This window comes from Ambystoma mexicanum, chromosome 1q (genome assembly GCF_040938575.1).
Source record: "Ambystoma mexicanum isolate Mex_15411 chromosome 1q, UKY_AmexF1_1, whole genome shotgun sequence".
Taxonomy (NCBI): domain Eukaryota; kingdom Metazoa; phylum Chordata; class Amphibia; order Caudata; family Ambystomatidae; genus Ambystoma; species Ambystoma mexicanum.
The window spans coordinates 282,834,776-282,852,233 of record NC_090922.1 but is presented as its reverse complement, the minus strand read 5'-3'; positions in this window follow the sequence as shown (position 1 = coordinate 282,852,233).

Below are 17,458 nucleotides of genomic sequence, written 5' to 3'. Positions count from 1 at the left end.
AAAATCACAAAATCCATGGCATAAAAACGAACCAGAACACCCTCCAGTAGATGACTTGACTTAGCAGTACCTCACAAAGGCCAAGTACTACCACAATGATGCAACAACCAAGGTAGCACAGTAAAACAATGTCACAACAGGATGTGAACCATGTGTGGTACATAACATAGAATGATGCACCATGAACGGATGTGTACTGTCACAGGTCCCGTGTACAAGTGAGGGAGTGTCACGAAACAACCACCCCCACCGTGTCCCGGGTGCCTGCAAGGTCAAACTCACACAGGCCCCTGAGACCATGGTGGGGAAGGAGGGTCAGGGATATGCAGTCGGGACAGGTGTTGGCACACTGGATAACTGGAATGAGTGGCAGGAGAGGGGAGGAGGAATGACACATGAAAGAAGGGAATGCACAAAAATGTACTACCTGAATGAACACATACACAATCCAAACAAACTTGGACATCATTGTCATGGCCTTCTGTAGTCCAGGCTTAGGAGTGGCACGAACCAACCACCCCCTCTAGGGTTTTGGCGCCTGCAAGTTTGGGGCTTACACAGGCATCCGCAACCCCAGCGGGGAAAGAGGGTTAGGGAACGTTGCTTGGATAGGTACGGGAAGCAGGAACACCGGGTAGAGGGTACAGGGTTCAAAATTGCATAGGATTCCGGGTGATTAGGGGGAAAAAAACATACCAAATTGAATTACACATTCATCCATGCATTAGTGCACCCCCCAGCAAGCCTATGCAGAGCAGTTTGAAAGAAAAACAACAAGACACTTTGCTCTGGTTTTGAGGGCTGGCCTCCTGCCTGCGCACTCTCAGGTCCGGTTACAGGAGTGCTGCAATGCTGCAAAGAGAGCCACAGTCAACAACCTGTACATGCCAATTACACAAAAACACACCACCAAACATGCCCCATAGCAACAAACTACTCTACAAACAGACAATCTGGTGTAGATGCTTCGTACCCATATATAACATTACCCCTGTGATGGGTCATACGCAGTCAATGCAGTAAGTCAGCCGCCGGTGGGTGCATGGCAAATGGAACACCAATGTGTCACAATTCACACAACATGCAATGTTCCCTGGGTAAGCAGACATACCCATATAGCAAGCCATGACTTCAGAGCAAGTTGTGTACCACCATGACCGAAACAAAGTTGGCAGTGCATTGATCATAATGTACATGGAAATGAAATGCACTGCACCCGAGTATGTCCCTTGCTGTATGTCCCTGTGAGCTGCCCTTTTCCATGTCTCGGAAGGCTACATGGTTGATACAAGTGCCTCGATGGACCTTGGTGTACCGGAGGGTATGTGCCACTGCCCCTGCAGGTGTGCCAGACAACCTTACAATCAACAGCCATCAGTCCACCAACACATCTGAGCTGCATTGTGTGCTTCAACACCAATATTCGTCCAAGCTCACCCTCAGTGCTGTGACTAAGCCTGCATGTGCAACTCGCCTGGTGCAAGCTTTGCTGTGTTGTGGCCCCCCTGTGCTGCTCACCTTGCCTGGAGTTCCTTGGAACACATCAGCAGTTCTAGGATGTAGGTCTGCAATCCCTGTGCCTCTGCTTGTGCACACATGTGCATGTGGGCACCAACAAACATGTCCAGAATTCCGTCGTCCAATGGGCCATGTCTGATGGCAAAGGTGCTCTGGAGGCTCATCCCCCTGCAGAAAGGGCATGAAACACATGATTAATGCTTCAAAGTCATCTGTGTGTGTCTCTTCAGGCATCTCATTACTTGACCATGTCAGAGAGTCACATCATAAATCACACTATCAGTCCGTCTTTCACATCCAAAGTGTGGAACACTATCTACAGCATGAATTGCAACAAGCACGTGTACAGTAAAGATAAGAAACATACTACACAATGCATAGCAATGAATGTACACATTAATCATGAAACACCCCATCTAGCAAAAGCTGAACAGTGGACAATAACACCAAAATCATCCCCACTAGGGGTGTAAACACAAGTCACACAGCACCAGACATGCCACAGATATGACAGTCCAAAGCCCTTGTGTAAAAGGTTGTGACACCGAACCATCCTTGCAAGCCCATGGATAAGGGAGGCAGGAGTGGCATATGTGAGTCAAGGACCCCAAGCAGCAAACATATACACAAGACAAGCCTGAAGGGCCCAGCTGGAACAGACAGTGGATGCCTTCAAAAGCCACAAAGCATCGCACCATCACATGAAAGCACAATAGACAAGCAATTTTAAACTATATTAACTAATTACACTAACTATGGAAAACCTACATTACCTAATTAAACTAACTATCAAACAGAAACTTAACTAACTAAACTAAAAGAAAAATCAAAAATGCCCACATACGACCCAGGGGGGAGGGGAGGCACCCAGGAGGGGGGAGGTAAAGGGTGCTGCTCAACATCCACATGCGATGATGCTGAGCCAAAAAAAAATACCTCCATGGGCTCAACGCCTGCACAGCCCGACCTATGTGGGAGATAGATGGTCGTCCGAGTCTGGCTCATCCTGTAAAGGAGGACGTGGCACAGTAGCCTGGCCATGCCTAGCCGCAGCTTGCCCCTCATCGGCAGCAAGTCTGCCGGACGGGTGAGCCTGGTTCTGTGTGGCGATGTGACGTAGGTCTGCATGCAGAACGTGCTTCCTCTTGCAAGGTAGCACGTGTAACATGGAGTTCCTCCTGCAAGGCCTGGCTGGACAACCGCTGCACCTCCCGGCAAGCCTGTAGCTCAGCCGAGATGGTACGCTCAAGCTCTGCAAACCTCTCCTCTGCCCGCTGCCTCTGGGACATCATTAGGACACCCAGAGTGGATTTGAGGGAAGCATACTCCTCCCTCAGGGCATCCATGTGCGCCGCTGCGTGAGCAGCAATTGCTTGACGCAGAGACGACATTTCAGCCTGGCGTGCCCTGTCTGAGGCCGCCATGCCCAGCCTGAGCGAGCGGGCCGTGGACCGTGCCGCCTGCTGCTGGAGAGGCACCTGCCTAGCAGGGGGGAGAACAGATCGGGCCACACGCTCCATGCTCTCAGCGATGTTCTCCATTGCTGCCCCCTGCCATTCTGAATTGGCAGTCATGTCTTGCTCCCACTCAGTATACTGCGGTTGCGCGCGGCAACCGCGTTGCCGGGCTTGACCCCTGCGGGACCCAAGGACCGGGGGTCCTCGCTGTGTTGGCACCGCACGCGGCTGCACGACTACATGCCCCCATCGACGTGATGTCCCAGGCACATCAGTGACTGGTGTGGAGGGTGACCCTCCGTCCCGATCCACCACGGGCGGAGGAACCAAGACTGTCTGATCCCTCAGTGTAGGTGTCACAGACAGAGGAGTGTCCGCATTAGAATCACTCACCCCTGACACATGGACTTGATGCTCATCCAACTCAACATGGACGTCAGAGTCGTCATCAAGGCTGGACTCATAGGCAGCCAGAGACAAGATGGACTGTAGCACTTGGGGGTTTTCGTGGCTTACCACCCCACGACCCCCACTAGTGCCGGGTTGATGTAGTGGTAACAACCCTGTGTCTGGCATGACAACACCAATACTCCGCCTCCATTGCGTCATCAGCTGAAAAATAGAGAGAAAAAAGGTCACTACACATGTCAGAAGCACACAACACACACACACACACCGACAGCAAAGGCATCAGGTAGACATGTGACACACAACATATAACCTGGCATGCATGCTGGGTCAACTTCGAATTGCTTCTGTGATCAGACCTGTTGAAAGGTGGCAGTTTCCATGGAAGTGGGTCTATGCAGTGCAGAAAATGTGTACGCCACTCAATACATACATGTACAAGGACTCCATGGTGTGTGCCAGGAAATGTGAAGGCAGTGCAATGTCAAATTCAGACATCACATGCATTGTGCATTCAATGTGTACCATATCTAGAAGCCAAGCACCCCTCCACCCCAGTACCAAAGCAGGGATGCCTAGCATGGTATCAAAAGGCTGACCACACACCTGTGTATTGACAGGCAGTGTTGACTGGCATCAACAGCTTAATGTGATTCAAGTGACAACACTGCAAATGATGCTGGGACAGTAGGCAGGACACATGATGAAAACTCTGGAGGCCGCCCATGTGTGAAGAAGACACAACAACAGTTGAACAGAGTCATTGGCCATTGAACAGGCTGAGGCCTGTCAGCCACACAGATTGTCAGACCCTAAACATGTGTGCAATGCAGGACTGAGCCACAGTTGACATGGGAAGGCTGATGAGATGGCAGGCAATGTATGTAACCAAGGACTTGTCATTCAGTGATCATCCAGTCAAGGACACATAGGGGCATGCGTGCAATGCACATGGAGCATGAATGGGCACTCATGTCCCTGCGGGACATCTGACCTATGCACAGTACAAGTGAGATACCCTGCATCAAGTACTAAGGCTGTACCACATGGCATATGTCTGGCAGATTCTACGCTGGAAGTTAGCATCTACACAGGACGCATGAACAAGAAAGTACACATTGGCAAGATTGAAGAACACCATTGCAAAGGTGGAACTGGGGTGCAGAGTGGTGGAGGAGGGGCAAGGGAGCATGCCTACATGGAGTCCCCGCATGCAGGCAGAGGAGACATGCATGACGGAAGCATTGCATTACTTACACATCAGAACCATGTACACGTCACATGTAGTGGCAATCATGCACAACACATCCCACAAGTGAAACACACACGTCCTCAACAAACACGCATCAACACTCACTGGACTGGGCATCAAAGTCCAGCATCTCTCCCACTCCTTCGACCAATTCAGGTGGTATGAACTCCGCAACGAGTGCCTCATGCGGAGTGAGCTCTTCCTCCTCTGGTGCAGGCCCACCGCCAGTCACCAGAGTCAAGTTGTAATTAGAGGCACGCTTAGCCTTAGTGCTGCGTTTGATGTCATTCCAACGCTTTTTGCACTCTTGCGCCATGCGCACCTCATGGCCGAATGAACTGACATGTTCCACAACATGCTTCCAGTGGGTGTCAGGTTGGGCAGCCGTAGTCTGACTATTGGCACCCACTAGCATGTCACGGCTGTGGCCCTGCACATAGTCCACGAGGAAGTCCACTTACTGCTTGCAGAAAGGCTTCTTCCTCGACGTGCAGGAGGTCGTGGCTGTGTGTGGGGTCCCAGCCTGTGCTGCAGGTGCAACCTTCCTCCTCTTGGACTGTGGCGCAGACCCTGGCTGGCTAATGCCGCCCTGACCAGTATGGCCAGTGGGTTCGGTGGATTGAGCCAAGGGAGTGGCAGGTGGAGGGATGACCAAAGGCCTGACTTTTGTCAGTGGCAGCTGGGTGCCCACTAATGGACCCTGCGCAGCAACATCAGCTGTGGCAGGGTCATTGACCGCAATGGTCCTGGTTGGCAGACTCACAACCGGGGTGTTGTTGGGTGCATCTGCCCCTGCACTTGCCAACACCCGGCTGTTCGGGGCAGCAGATGACATGACTGCCTCAGGGACATGTGTCTTGGTCTGAGCAGCCCGGCCTGCCCCTATGGTTTCCCTCCTGGCCTGTTGGAGATCTACCAAGGGCTCCTCAAGGGCCAACGCAGCCTGCGCTGGCAGACCCTGAGCCTGGGTGGCGGTGTCCACAGCTGCACCTGCAGCTACCACTACCCTTGGGCCCGTGGCAGTCGATGGAACGGACTGCCGGGTCACACGGGCGCCAGTGCCAGATGCAGAAGCTGCATCCCCCGGAACCACAGGGGGTGGTGGCATGACTGCACCGACACATGGCACAACATTGTGCTCAAGTGGCGCACCCCTGCCTCTTCCCCCTCTGTGGCCGCCTTGGAAACCCTGGAGTCCCCCTACTCCCTGGTCACCACGGCCACGTCCCCGACCACCGCTGCCACGATGAGGACGCCCAGCTGAGGCGCCCCTCGCCTTTGGTGGCCTCCCAACCATGGCACAGATGTAGTAGTGCCGTCACAGATGGAGTGGTGCCAATGGGAGGTGTACACCACAATTGACCTGGGCAATTGGGGTGAAGGGGGTGGGAAGCAAGATGTTAACAGCCCCCCTGCACCTGCAAGGCTGTATGTGACCCCGGTGATGTAGTGACGGGCCACGCAACGCTCAGGCACCCCAAAACTGCAGTAAAACCGTGCACGTAACCCTGCAGCCTACGTGCGTGGATTCAACCTCCCGCAGTACGCGGTGGAACCCAGTAACACGAATAACGCATACGCGTGGGACACGCAGGCTACTACGACATCGAAAATGGGTGCAATACACAGGGGCACCCCCAGTGGGAAAAAGAGTGTGTGCGACTCACCGTCTGACTAGCGCGATGCAGAAAACCACGCGTGAAGCTGTGAAGTTGTGATGGCACGCGAAACAACAGGAAGCAGCAACACACATCGGTCTCCACGAAAGGCACGTACAGCGAACTGCTGGGCCCGCTCACCTTTAACCCGTGCTGAGGGAAACGCCCGCGCTTGTCACGTCACTTACGCACATGGGCCCTTTCCTCGGATTACACGTGGACGTGCAGTTTTTCACGCGCGTTGAAATGCCCATGCACGCCTGTGCGCATCACGTCACAGGGGTGCTTGCGCTTGAGGGGCCTTCTGTCCAATGAAATTGCGTATGCGTGCAGACGCGCTTACGCGCTAAGGGCCTTTCCTCGAATTACACGCTGACGTGCAGAATTTTCATGTGCCAAATCACTCCGTATCAAGCTGGCCACGCGTAAGCACACGGAAGACCACGCTCCTGCCCAGAAGGCCGAATTACTGCCCCCCAGAGCCCCGAGCACGCTCCCACCTGCCATCTGCTGCTGCCTGACTGCCCTGCCATTTGCTGCCTGCACATCCGCCAGTGGTGCTGTTGCTGTGACCACCCCTGCTAGAACTGAAGACTCCCGATTGGGATTCCATCGCTCCACAGCCCAGCCCCAGGACCCAGTTGCCCACCCACTCCTGCCTCTGGGGTTGTCATGTCGGGCACTGCAACATCTGGCACTACTGACAACCCCCGACCAGAGAGGCAGAGGGGCACCAGCTTCAGTGCCAGGGAAGTTGGTGTCCTGGTGGAGCAAGTCCTGGGGCAGTATGATGCCCTCTTCGGAAGTTCCCGCGCCGACAAGGAAGGACGGACTCGGATCTGGACTGACATCGTGACTGCTATCAACACGGAGGGGGTGGCAGTCCGCGACTTCCAACATGTCAAGAAGAGCTGGGAGGACTTCAGGTCCAGGACCCTGAACAAGGCCCGGTGCCTCTTGAAGGCAGCGGATGCTATGGGGCGCCGGGGCCACTTGTCGGAAGATCAGATGAGGGTCCTGGCACGCATATCCCCAGCGCTCCACGTCCAGGTCCTTGAGAGGCAGACCCGTCTGGAGTCGAGCGGTAAGTGTACATGCATCCTGATTGTGAGCTGTGCGTGTCGTGATGTTTCAGTAGTGTGCAGGTTGCACATCTGTTTGTAGGGGGTCGAGTATGGGTGGGGGTGTACAGGGCCGTGAGACTAACACATGCGAGGGCTGTAATGTGTGAGACATGGATGGTGCTTGTGTGTGTAGGCTTGCATGCCAAATGCAGTTGTGTGGGCATACATGTTTGGATGAATGTGTATGTGTTGGTGGTGTCACGCATGTATGTTGTTTTCAGCTGCATGTATCAGCACTGTTTACATGTGCATTTGTGTGTATTTGACAAGGGTGCAACAGTGATGTAACATGGATGCATGTGACAGCGGGATGTGGAAGCCTGATTGGCAGATGTGACATGGATGCCCATCTGAACACTGCGACACTTGGCAGAGGTGTACACATGCATGCAAGAGTGGTGGTAAGTGTACATGTGTAGTGCACTTCCTGTGTTGCATGTGATGTCTGGCTCAGCTTTGCCTGCTCATGCTGTTGTATGTGTATGGATGGTGCTGGCAGTTGCGATATGGCTGTGGTATGGCTCATGTGTGCGAGTTGAAATGACATGTGTGTTGGGGATTGTGATGGCATGTCTGAGGTTTGTCAATGCCACTCATGTACAACTATCATGTGTGTATGTGTCCATTGTACAGTGCCCTGATGCCTGTGTTTTATTTCTCCCTGTCTGCAGCGTCAACTGATGAAGAGGGCGGAGAAGGTGCTGTGGAGCACAGCGGCGGGGATCCCACCGCCAGCCGGAGACGCAAGGCCCGGCTCCCCTCCCAGGTTGTGATCTCGTCGGGGAGTGAGGAGTCCGGTGCCGCGTCCCAGGCCGCAGCTGCCGGGGGAGGTCCAAGAGGCGGAGGTTGGAGTTGGACTCCTCAGCAGCAGAAGGGGCAGCTGGGACCCCACAGGGCCCAACGGGGGAAGATGGCATGGAGTCATCCAGGTTGGTGGGGGGTTTGGTGGAGGAGGAGGCCGTGCAAGCAACAGAGACGGGGTCTGGAGGTGGGGATTCCACTGGTGCTAGTGGTGCAGTGCAGGACCAGGGACAGGAGGCAGCACAGGCCGCCGCAGAGGTGCCTGTGTGCAATCCTGTCCCTGATCCTGTCCCTGCATCATCTTGCACCAGCAGGGATGCCTACGTCCAGACCCGTTTTCAGGCAGGGGATGAGCTCTTCCTCTGCCTGCGGGTGTGGCTATCCGGGTCCGGGTTGAGCCTGTCCTGACTGGTGTGGCGTTGCGTCAACGGGCCATGCGAGGCGACCTGCAGTCTTTTCATGAGGAGACTGCACGTCATCTCGAATGGCTCGTTGACCGCGTCGGCCTACTGAGACAGGTAACCAGGCTGGATTCCTCTGTTTGATGGGGCTTGCTGCGACCCCCTCCTCAACTGAACCCCCTATGCGCCAGTAGTCCTCCGTGCCATCTTCCCACCCATCAGTCACCTGGGTGCCCTGTGGAGCTGCCTCTGACGGTGCGGCCAGGCTGGTGGAGGAGGCATCCCTGCCACAGTCGGGAGTCGGTCGTCCAGCAGGTGTGGCCACATCAACGACTGCACCCCAGCCAGCGGAAGATGTGCAGGCAGCAGGAGGCAATGCACGGGCAGAGGCACAGCAGCAGCAGCAACGTGGTGGGAGCGATGAAGGCTCGGGGCCATCGACATCGGAGGGGCAGGCATCGGCCGGAGGGCAGGAAGACCCAGGACAGAAAGTGTCTTCCGTGTGGCAGCGGTTGGGCCACGCCATAGATGCGGAGCGGCAGCGGGCGGAAGAGGCACGGCTCACGATGGTCAGGGCGGAGAACTCCATGCGGAGGGCCCTGAGGCGGGCCAAGTGCCTCGAGGCAATCCGCAGGGGGTTGGAGGTGGGCACGTCGATGGCCCTGCGGACCCTCAGGGCCATGGAGGAGGACCGCCTCCGGGACATTGAGCAGGAGTTCGATGATGCCCTCGCCTGGGACATCCAAAAGTGAGCCGTCGGACTAGCCCGCTGCCCTTGTACATAGTTCTGTAGTTAGTGTTAGGTTTCCTTTGTTTTTGCATTTTTTTTTTACCTTTTGGACAATGGGCCACATTTTTGTATATAGTTTTTTTTATTAGGTAGTGTTGTTAGATAGGTTTCATTTCTTTTGTTGGGATCATGGACCCTGACTTGTTCATCTGTACATAGTTCACTGTTGGATTTTCTTTTTATTTTACAATTTACCCATGGAGCAATGGCTTTCAATTATAATTTTCCATTGGATTTTCTTTTGTGGACTGTGACTTTGGACACCATTCCTTTGGATTATGATTTTTGGTTTTGCATTTTTTCTCGGACATGCTTCTTTTCATTTTTTTACATTCCCATTTCTGTTTGTTTATTTTTGATTCAATTTATGTTTCCTTTAATACATATTTTTTGATCAAACTTCAATGTGTAGTATCATCTCGTTGGTTTCATGCATATCATGATATGGGTTTTGAGATTCACTGACACCCATTGGGTGTATGTGAGGGACATGTGTTTGTTTCCAAACTTGCAATTGGTGTTCTATCATGTTATTGCCATTTCTAAGTGGGTGGATGCAATACTCGGTTGGGTGTTTTGCATTTGGAGACTGACCATAGGGACCAGGGATCTAGATTGTGATGACATGTTGGCTGGGGAACATGATTTGGGGCCTGGTGGAGGGTGCACCACAGTGCTGGGAGATGGGGGTGCAGGGGAACATGAGTTGGGGCCTGGTGGAGGGTGCACCACAGTGCTGGGGGGTGGGGGTGCAGGGGAACATGAGTTGGACATGAGTGGGGGCCTGCTGGCAGGTGCCCCACAGTGCTGGGGGGTGGGGGTGATGGGAGACATGAGTGGGGGCTTGGTGGAGGCTGCCCCTGGTGGCTGCGGGGTGGGGGTGATGGGAGACATGAGTGGGGGCCTGGTGGAGGCTGCCCCTGGTGTCTGGGGGGGGTGGGGGTGATGGGAGACATGAGTGGGGGCCTGGTGGAGGCTGCCCCTGGTGGCTGGGGGGTGGGGGTGAAGGGAGACATGAGTGGGGGCCTGGTGGAGGCTGCCCCTGGTGGCTGGGGGTGGGGGTGATAGGGGACATGAGTGGGGGCCTGGTGGAGGCTGCCCCTGCACTGCTGGGGGGTGGGGGTGGTGGTAGACATGGATGGGGGCCTGGTGGAGGCTGCCCCTGCACTGCTGGGGGGTGGGGGTGATAGGGGACATGAGTGGAGTCCTGGTGGAGGCTGCCCCTGCACTGCTGGGGGGTGGGGTGGTGGTAGACATGGGTGGGGGCCTGGTGGAGGCTGCCCCTGCACTGCTGGGGGGTGGGGGTAATAGGGGACATGAGTGGGGGCCTGGTGGAGGCTGCCCCTGGTGGCTGGGGCGTGGGGGTGATGGGAGACATGAGTGGGGGCCTGGTGGAGGCTGCCCCTGGTGGCTGGGGGGTGGGGGTGATGGGAGACATGGGTGGGGGCCTGGTGGAGGCTGCCCCTGATGGCTGGGGGGTGGGGGTGATGGGAGACATGAGTGGGGGCCTGGTGGAGGCTGCCCCTGGTGGCTGGGGGGTGGGGGTGATGGGAGACATGAGTGGGGGCCTGGTGGAGGCTGCCCCTGGTGGCTGGGGAGTGGGGGTGATAGGGGACATGTGTGGGGGCCTGGTGGAGGCTGCCCCTGCACTGCTGGAGGGTGGGGGTGGTGGTAGACATGGGTGGGGGCCTGGTGGACGCTGCCCCTGCACTGCTGGGTGGTGGGGGTGATAGGGGGCATGAGTGGGGGCCTGGTGGAGGCTGCCCCTAGTGGCTGGGGGGAGGGGGTGATGGGAGACATGAGTGGGGGCCTGGTGGAGGTTGCCCCTGGTGGCTGGGGGTGGGGGTGATGGGAGACATGGGTGGGGGCCTGGTGGAGGCTGCCCCTGGGGGTGCAGGGGGACATGCGTTGGTGGGCAGTAGTGCAAGGTGACATGTGGGTTGGCTGGGGGGCATGGCCATGGTGGATGGGTTCCTGCAGGACATGTGCAGGGTAGGCCCCTGTGGTGTGGGCCACCTGTAGGGGCCGTGGAGGGTGTAGAGGGAACACCTGGGAGGACCCACACGTGCAATTCACGGGTGGTGCTCCCCGCGCACCCCTGTAATACACATACCCTGATGGAATCGCGTGTGATACTTCCCGCGCACCCCTGAAATACACGTACCCTGCTGATTTTGCGTGTGATACTTCCCGTGCACCCCTGGAATACACGTACCCTGCTGTTTTTGCATGTGATACTTCCCGCGCACCCCTGGAATACACGTACCCTAATGGAATCGCGTGTGATACTTCCCGTGCACCCCTGGAATACACGTACCCTGCTGATATCGCGTGTGAAACTTCCCGCGCACCCCGAAATACACGTAGCCAGGACATTCGCGTGTGGAACTTCCTGCGCACCCCTGATATACATCGTACCCTGCTGATATCGCGTGTGAAACTTCCCGCGCACCCCAAGATACACGTAGACAGGACATTCGCGTGTGGAACTTCCAGCGTACCCCTGGAATACATGTACCCTGCTGATTTTGCGTGTGATACTTCCCGTGCACCCCTGGAATACACGTACTCTGCTGTTTTTGCGTGTGATACTTCCCGCGCACCCCTGGAATACACGTACCCTGATGGAATTGCGTGTGATACTTCCCGCGCACCCCTGGAATACACATACCCTGCTGATATTGCGTGTGAAACTTCCCGCGCACCCCGAAATACACGTAGCCAGGACATTCACGTGTGGAACTTCCCGCGCAACCCTGATATACATGTACCCTGCTGATATCGCATGTGAAACTTCCCGCGCACCCCAAGATACACGTAGCCAGGACATTTGTGTGTGGAACTTCCAGCGCACCCCTGGAATACACGTACCCTGCTGATTTTGCATGTGATACTTCCCGTGCACCCCTGGAATACACGTACCCTGCTGTTTTTTCGTGTGATACTTCCCGCGCACCCCTGGAATACACGTACCCTGATGGAATCGCGTGTGATACTTCCCGCGCACCCCTGGAATACACGTACCCTGCTGTTATAGCGTGTGAAACTTCCCGCGCACCCCGAAATACACGTAGCCAGGACATTCGCGTGTGGAACTTCCCGCGCACCCCTGATATACACGTACCCTGCTGATATCACATGTGAAACTTCCCGCGCACCCCAAGATACACGTAGCCAGGACATTCGCGTGTGGAACTTCCCGCGCACCCCTGATATACACGTACCCTGCTGAATTCACGTGTGAAACTTCCCGCGCACCCCTGATGTACATGTACCCTGATGGAATTGCGTGTGGAACTTCCAGCGCACCCCTTAAATACACGTACCCAGCTGAAATGACGTGAGGTACTTCCCGCGCACCCCAGTCATACAGGTATCCCGCTTGCCGTGCTGGTACACGGTTAGCGCAGCCCTTTGCGCTGGATTGGGGATTTTGATGGCTTTTCCCTGCGCGAGAGGCGTTCTTGGGGGCGTAACTGGCGCTGCTGCAGGGTCGCTGCGCCACTGTGCGCCACGTCTGGTTTTGGTAGCTGGAATCCATGAATACACTGTGCGCGGAAATGGATTTTAGCGCACGCGGCTGGCGCAGGGATTTGCACGCGCACACTGTGCGCCAGCCGCGTGCGCCACTTGTGCGCTAAATTCTATGAATTACCCCCTTAGTATCACTTAAACATGGTCTACAAATCTATTCTATCTGGTTTTCCTTTCTTTTATGAAAAAGTGACATACAGTGTTGCTGTAAATGCACATATGTATTTTTTTACTTTCATGAAATTGCTCTGTAAAAGAAACATTTTTAAATGCAGAGCATTTCAATTATTTGCTACTTCATGCCAGCAGAAGTTAATTGGTGAAATTCATCACATTTGCCAGAGTGGTTCCAAACGAGAATATGCTTATTGAGAAGCATATTGCAAGGTAAGTAACAGGAACATGCTATATATATATATTTGTTAAAGAGTTGAAGAAAATATTGTTTAAAATATAAGCATACCTGTACTATGTCTTGTTAGATGCAGATGTTGTCGAATCTGGAAATAGGAATCTTGGACAGTTTTAGAGTAGTGTTTGATGCAGATGTCTTTGGTTAAAAGCAGATATGTACTCTCAGAGTTCAAGTGTACATCTGAAGTGTTAAACTGAGATGACAGTTTTAGGTGTAGAGTTTTTGGATATGATTGATGGATGGATGTGTGACTCTTTGAAAGCAGTCAATGAGGGAGCGTTGAGAACATGGGAGTGGACAATCTCGGGAGGATAGCTCAGGGGCAATGTGCTTGCCTTGGAAGCAAGATGACACAGAGCAACACAGGTTCGATCCCTAGGTCTGTGCTTAGAAACCTCTGGGTATTAAGCAAGTTATAAATAACCAATCATATCCCAATCATAAAGGGTAGAAGGGCTGCCCCTGTGCTATGAGGTGCGCAGACACTGTGGTAGTCAGCGGACGGCAAATGCCACATCTGGTTCTTTTGAGGATGCCTGGCATCGAAAGGGGACAGTGGGTATCAGTCAATTAGGTCCGTTGGGTGTGGTATACAGGAGGAGATGGTAGCAGGAATTTTGTTTGCAAGAGTTGTGAGAGCACTGGAAATGACTATGTGTATGTCTTTGAGAAGGCAGAGGTGTGTGGATTTTGGGGGACTCTTGGGTCCATTGGTTGAAGGTCTATGCATATCAGTGTGGATTGTTGGAAAATCTTGGATTCCATGAATTTAAAGTGTCATGGTATGGAGTGTAAGAGATGAAGTGGGTGGTCCTGCTCCATTTTGTGCAAATATGGTTCAATTGAAACATCCAGACATTATTATTCTACATTGTGGAGGAAACAGTTTGGCTTATATGAATGGAACTTAATTGCAGTTTGCAATGAAGGAGAAATTGGGAAAGTTGAAGGATATGTTCCCAAATTTGAACATTATTTATCTTGCATTGCTCAGAAATGGACGTGGATTTGTTTCAGTTTATTTGGTCCACAAATGGAAAAAGCAAGGTGCAATGTCAATAGATCTCTGTGTGCTTTACTGCAAGATGTTGGTAAATCTGATATTGCCAACATTTTTCTGAGAGATGCAGTCCATCTAAACGATGTGGGTAATCAGATTTTTCTGGAAAACATTACAAATGCTTTGAAGCAGTTTTTGTGAAAGTGAGAAAAAAATATTAAATTTAGTAAAATGTTTCTTAATTCAGTTTATAAAAACAAAAATTAAAAAGATAATAAAAACCCCAAAAAAATGTTTTAGATGCCCACAGACTACTGGGCTGTCCACAGACCATGCAGGCTGCCAAAGGGCCTGTGACATTTTCTTCTCACTTCTATTTTATAACTGTGAAAGGTGGCTCCAAGGAACCTTTTTTGTGTTTTTTTGGTTTTATAATTTTGTGGGCATTTTTTTTGTAGGAGAGGCAAGGTACGGGAGTAGTGGGGGTAAGGTTCTAACCGCACAGACAAAAGAGTAGGTGGATAGAGAAAGATGTTGGATGGGCCTTAAATTTAAGGTTGGGACACTGTTTCTCATGTTCCGTGACTGCAGCCTCGAAAGTACTCCGAAACTGCTACCCCTACAGATCAGTGCTTCATAGTACAAATATAGCACTGTGACCCTCAAAAGGTAAGGGTCAACAGCATTCTGTATGGCATGTAAAGCAGCCACTGGGATCCTCTGCCCCAAAGGAGTCTCCTTTGTGGTAAAAGGAGCAGTTGAAGGTGATGGGGTGGGAGATGTCATCCTACCCTTATCTGCAGTTGGGTGGTTAGATTTGGTGTGACGCCTCATGGAAGTTGTCCCATAGGAATACAAGCCAGGTTTCTAGCGACTGCGTACAACTTTGCATTGAGTACAATTCACCTTGCTTGCACAAGACTTAGGGACATTTCCAACAGTCGTAAAACCCCAGGATTCACTCCGAGTACTGGTGATAGGGACTTCATCCACCTTATGCTCTTCTTCCTCTTGATCTTCAACTGCATCTCTGAACCTGTTCCCCTGTCTAGGCCTGCAAAATGGTGATGGTAGTAGTGAGTGTGGTTGGGAAGCAGAGATGGCCATAGCAGATGCCATCGATGCAGTATTGCAAGTAATCTGCAAAGCAGGTGCTGCAAGATGCTCTCTCCTGGACAGCCATATTGAGAATGAGGAAAAATTATGGGTGGGTCCCTTCTGAGGAACCGTCCGTGGACAGTTGTGCTGTCCGTGGACTACCCAGTCGAAAAATAGGTCTTGAAAAGTTGTAAAAAGTTGCCAAATCAATCAAGAATGGGTCTGGAGCTGTGCACAGGTAAAGTGTCGACTTGAAACACCCTAGATTGGTGGAAAATTGAGTTTTAAACTGTCTGCGGCCATGGACACCCCTGTCACGCCGTATGGGTGCAGTCACATGATGACATTTGAGGATGTCTGCGGGTCCTGACGGCTGTCCGTGGACACCCATCGGGCAGGAATCATAGGGTGCATGCACATGGGTGCCCGTAGAACAGGCGCAGTGTCTGTGGACTAATTAAAATTGCATCATGAGAAACCAGACATGTCCGGACATCGGAACCATTTCGGGGCACCTCCATTTTGAGTGCTTACATTCTTGACAGTCTTAGTGTCTGCGGACCCATAATAGGGCTTTTAAAACAAAAAACAATATCACACAATGATATACAACACATTTCTAGTTTCAAAAAATACATTTATTCATGGAAGGCACAGGGTAGCGGAATGGGAAACATAAACAGGAGAATTAGGATTTCTGTACAATAATGATGAATGGAGGATGGGAGTGAAGTTTCATTAAAGCATCTTTGATTAACATTTTTAGAATTTGATGTGGTTGACAGTGTTAGTGAACATGTTTAATGACATGATTGTTTACATATTGTAAAATAATTACTTAGTTCATCTAATTTGTAGACAATTTCATGATTTGATTATTTTCAGTTGGGGATAGGGCTCCTCTTTGTGATTTTTGGTATTGTATACAATTAAACTGGGTGTGGTTTCTTCATGAAAACCATGTACTGTAAGACAAATATAAATTATTATTTTAGTAAGGTGTTTACAAATTACAATATTTGTTTACATTACAATATGTTTTGTGTACTATTAGAGATAGGCTTATTGTCAATCATTTACCACCCACGTGTGTTTGCCCTTTAGGTGAGAAAAAAGTGCTTCTGTCTTATAACACGTTTATATAATGAATGCTGATAGCAAAAAAATAAATAAAATGCACTTACTATTTAGTGGGAACTTGTTCTCCAATAAGCACCTTTTGTTTGGAAATCTGTATACAGAGTTCTAGTGACGAGATTATATGAAGTGTAATGTTATGGTTTTCATTGTGTGCTAAATGAAAAAAAGAATTCATATTTTTTGAAGTGTTTGTACAAAAAGGTATATTTGCAGGTCATAAACATTAGTAATGATTTTATGTGCATGTGTTTGTTGGCTGATGGTTAAAACTTTTTTGGGTCACCCTATGATTCTGGGCTTTGTGAATGGCGACCGACGGCCGCAGACTACTGCACTGTCCACAGTTTCCATATCTCCCACATTGGGTGTGAGTATAATATAAGGAACTTGTAGCAGATAAATGGGGCACTAGTAAAAACATATGAGATTCACTGAAAGACCCTTGTTAAAGGGACGTTATGGTTAAGTTACCTATACAATTCCCTGAAAAAACATTGCTAAAGGGACATTATGGTTACAAGTAAAACTGAAAAACCCTTGAAATTTGCCAGCTATGGAAAGCTAAGCAACCATATCTCGTACCACCTCTGTGCACTGCGAAAACTAAAACCCAGGACATCAAAGATGACATTACAAATGTCATTGAATATATATATATATATATATATATATATATGTACATATATATATATATATATATATATATATATATATATATATATATATATTATATGGCCTGTGGTAGCGGCCAAGTAGTTATGGTTAAGTTGGTAAACCCATAGGAAGAGTACTTTTTGGATGGCATATAACTTCACTCCCCCTGGACGAATTCTCACAAACCTTGCAGAAAGAGTATAGGGCC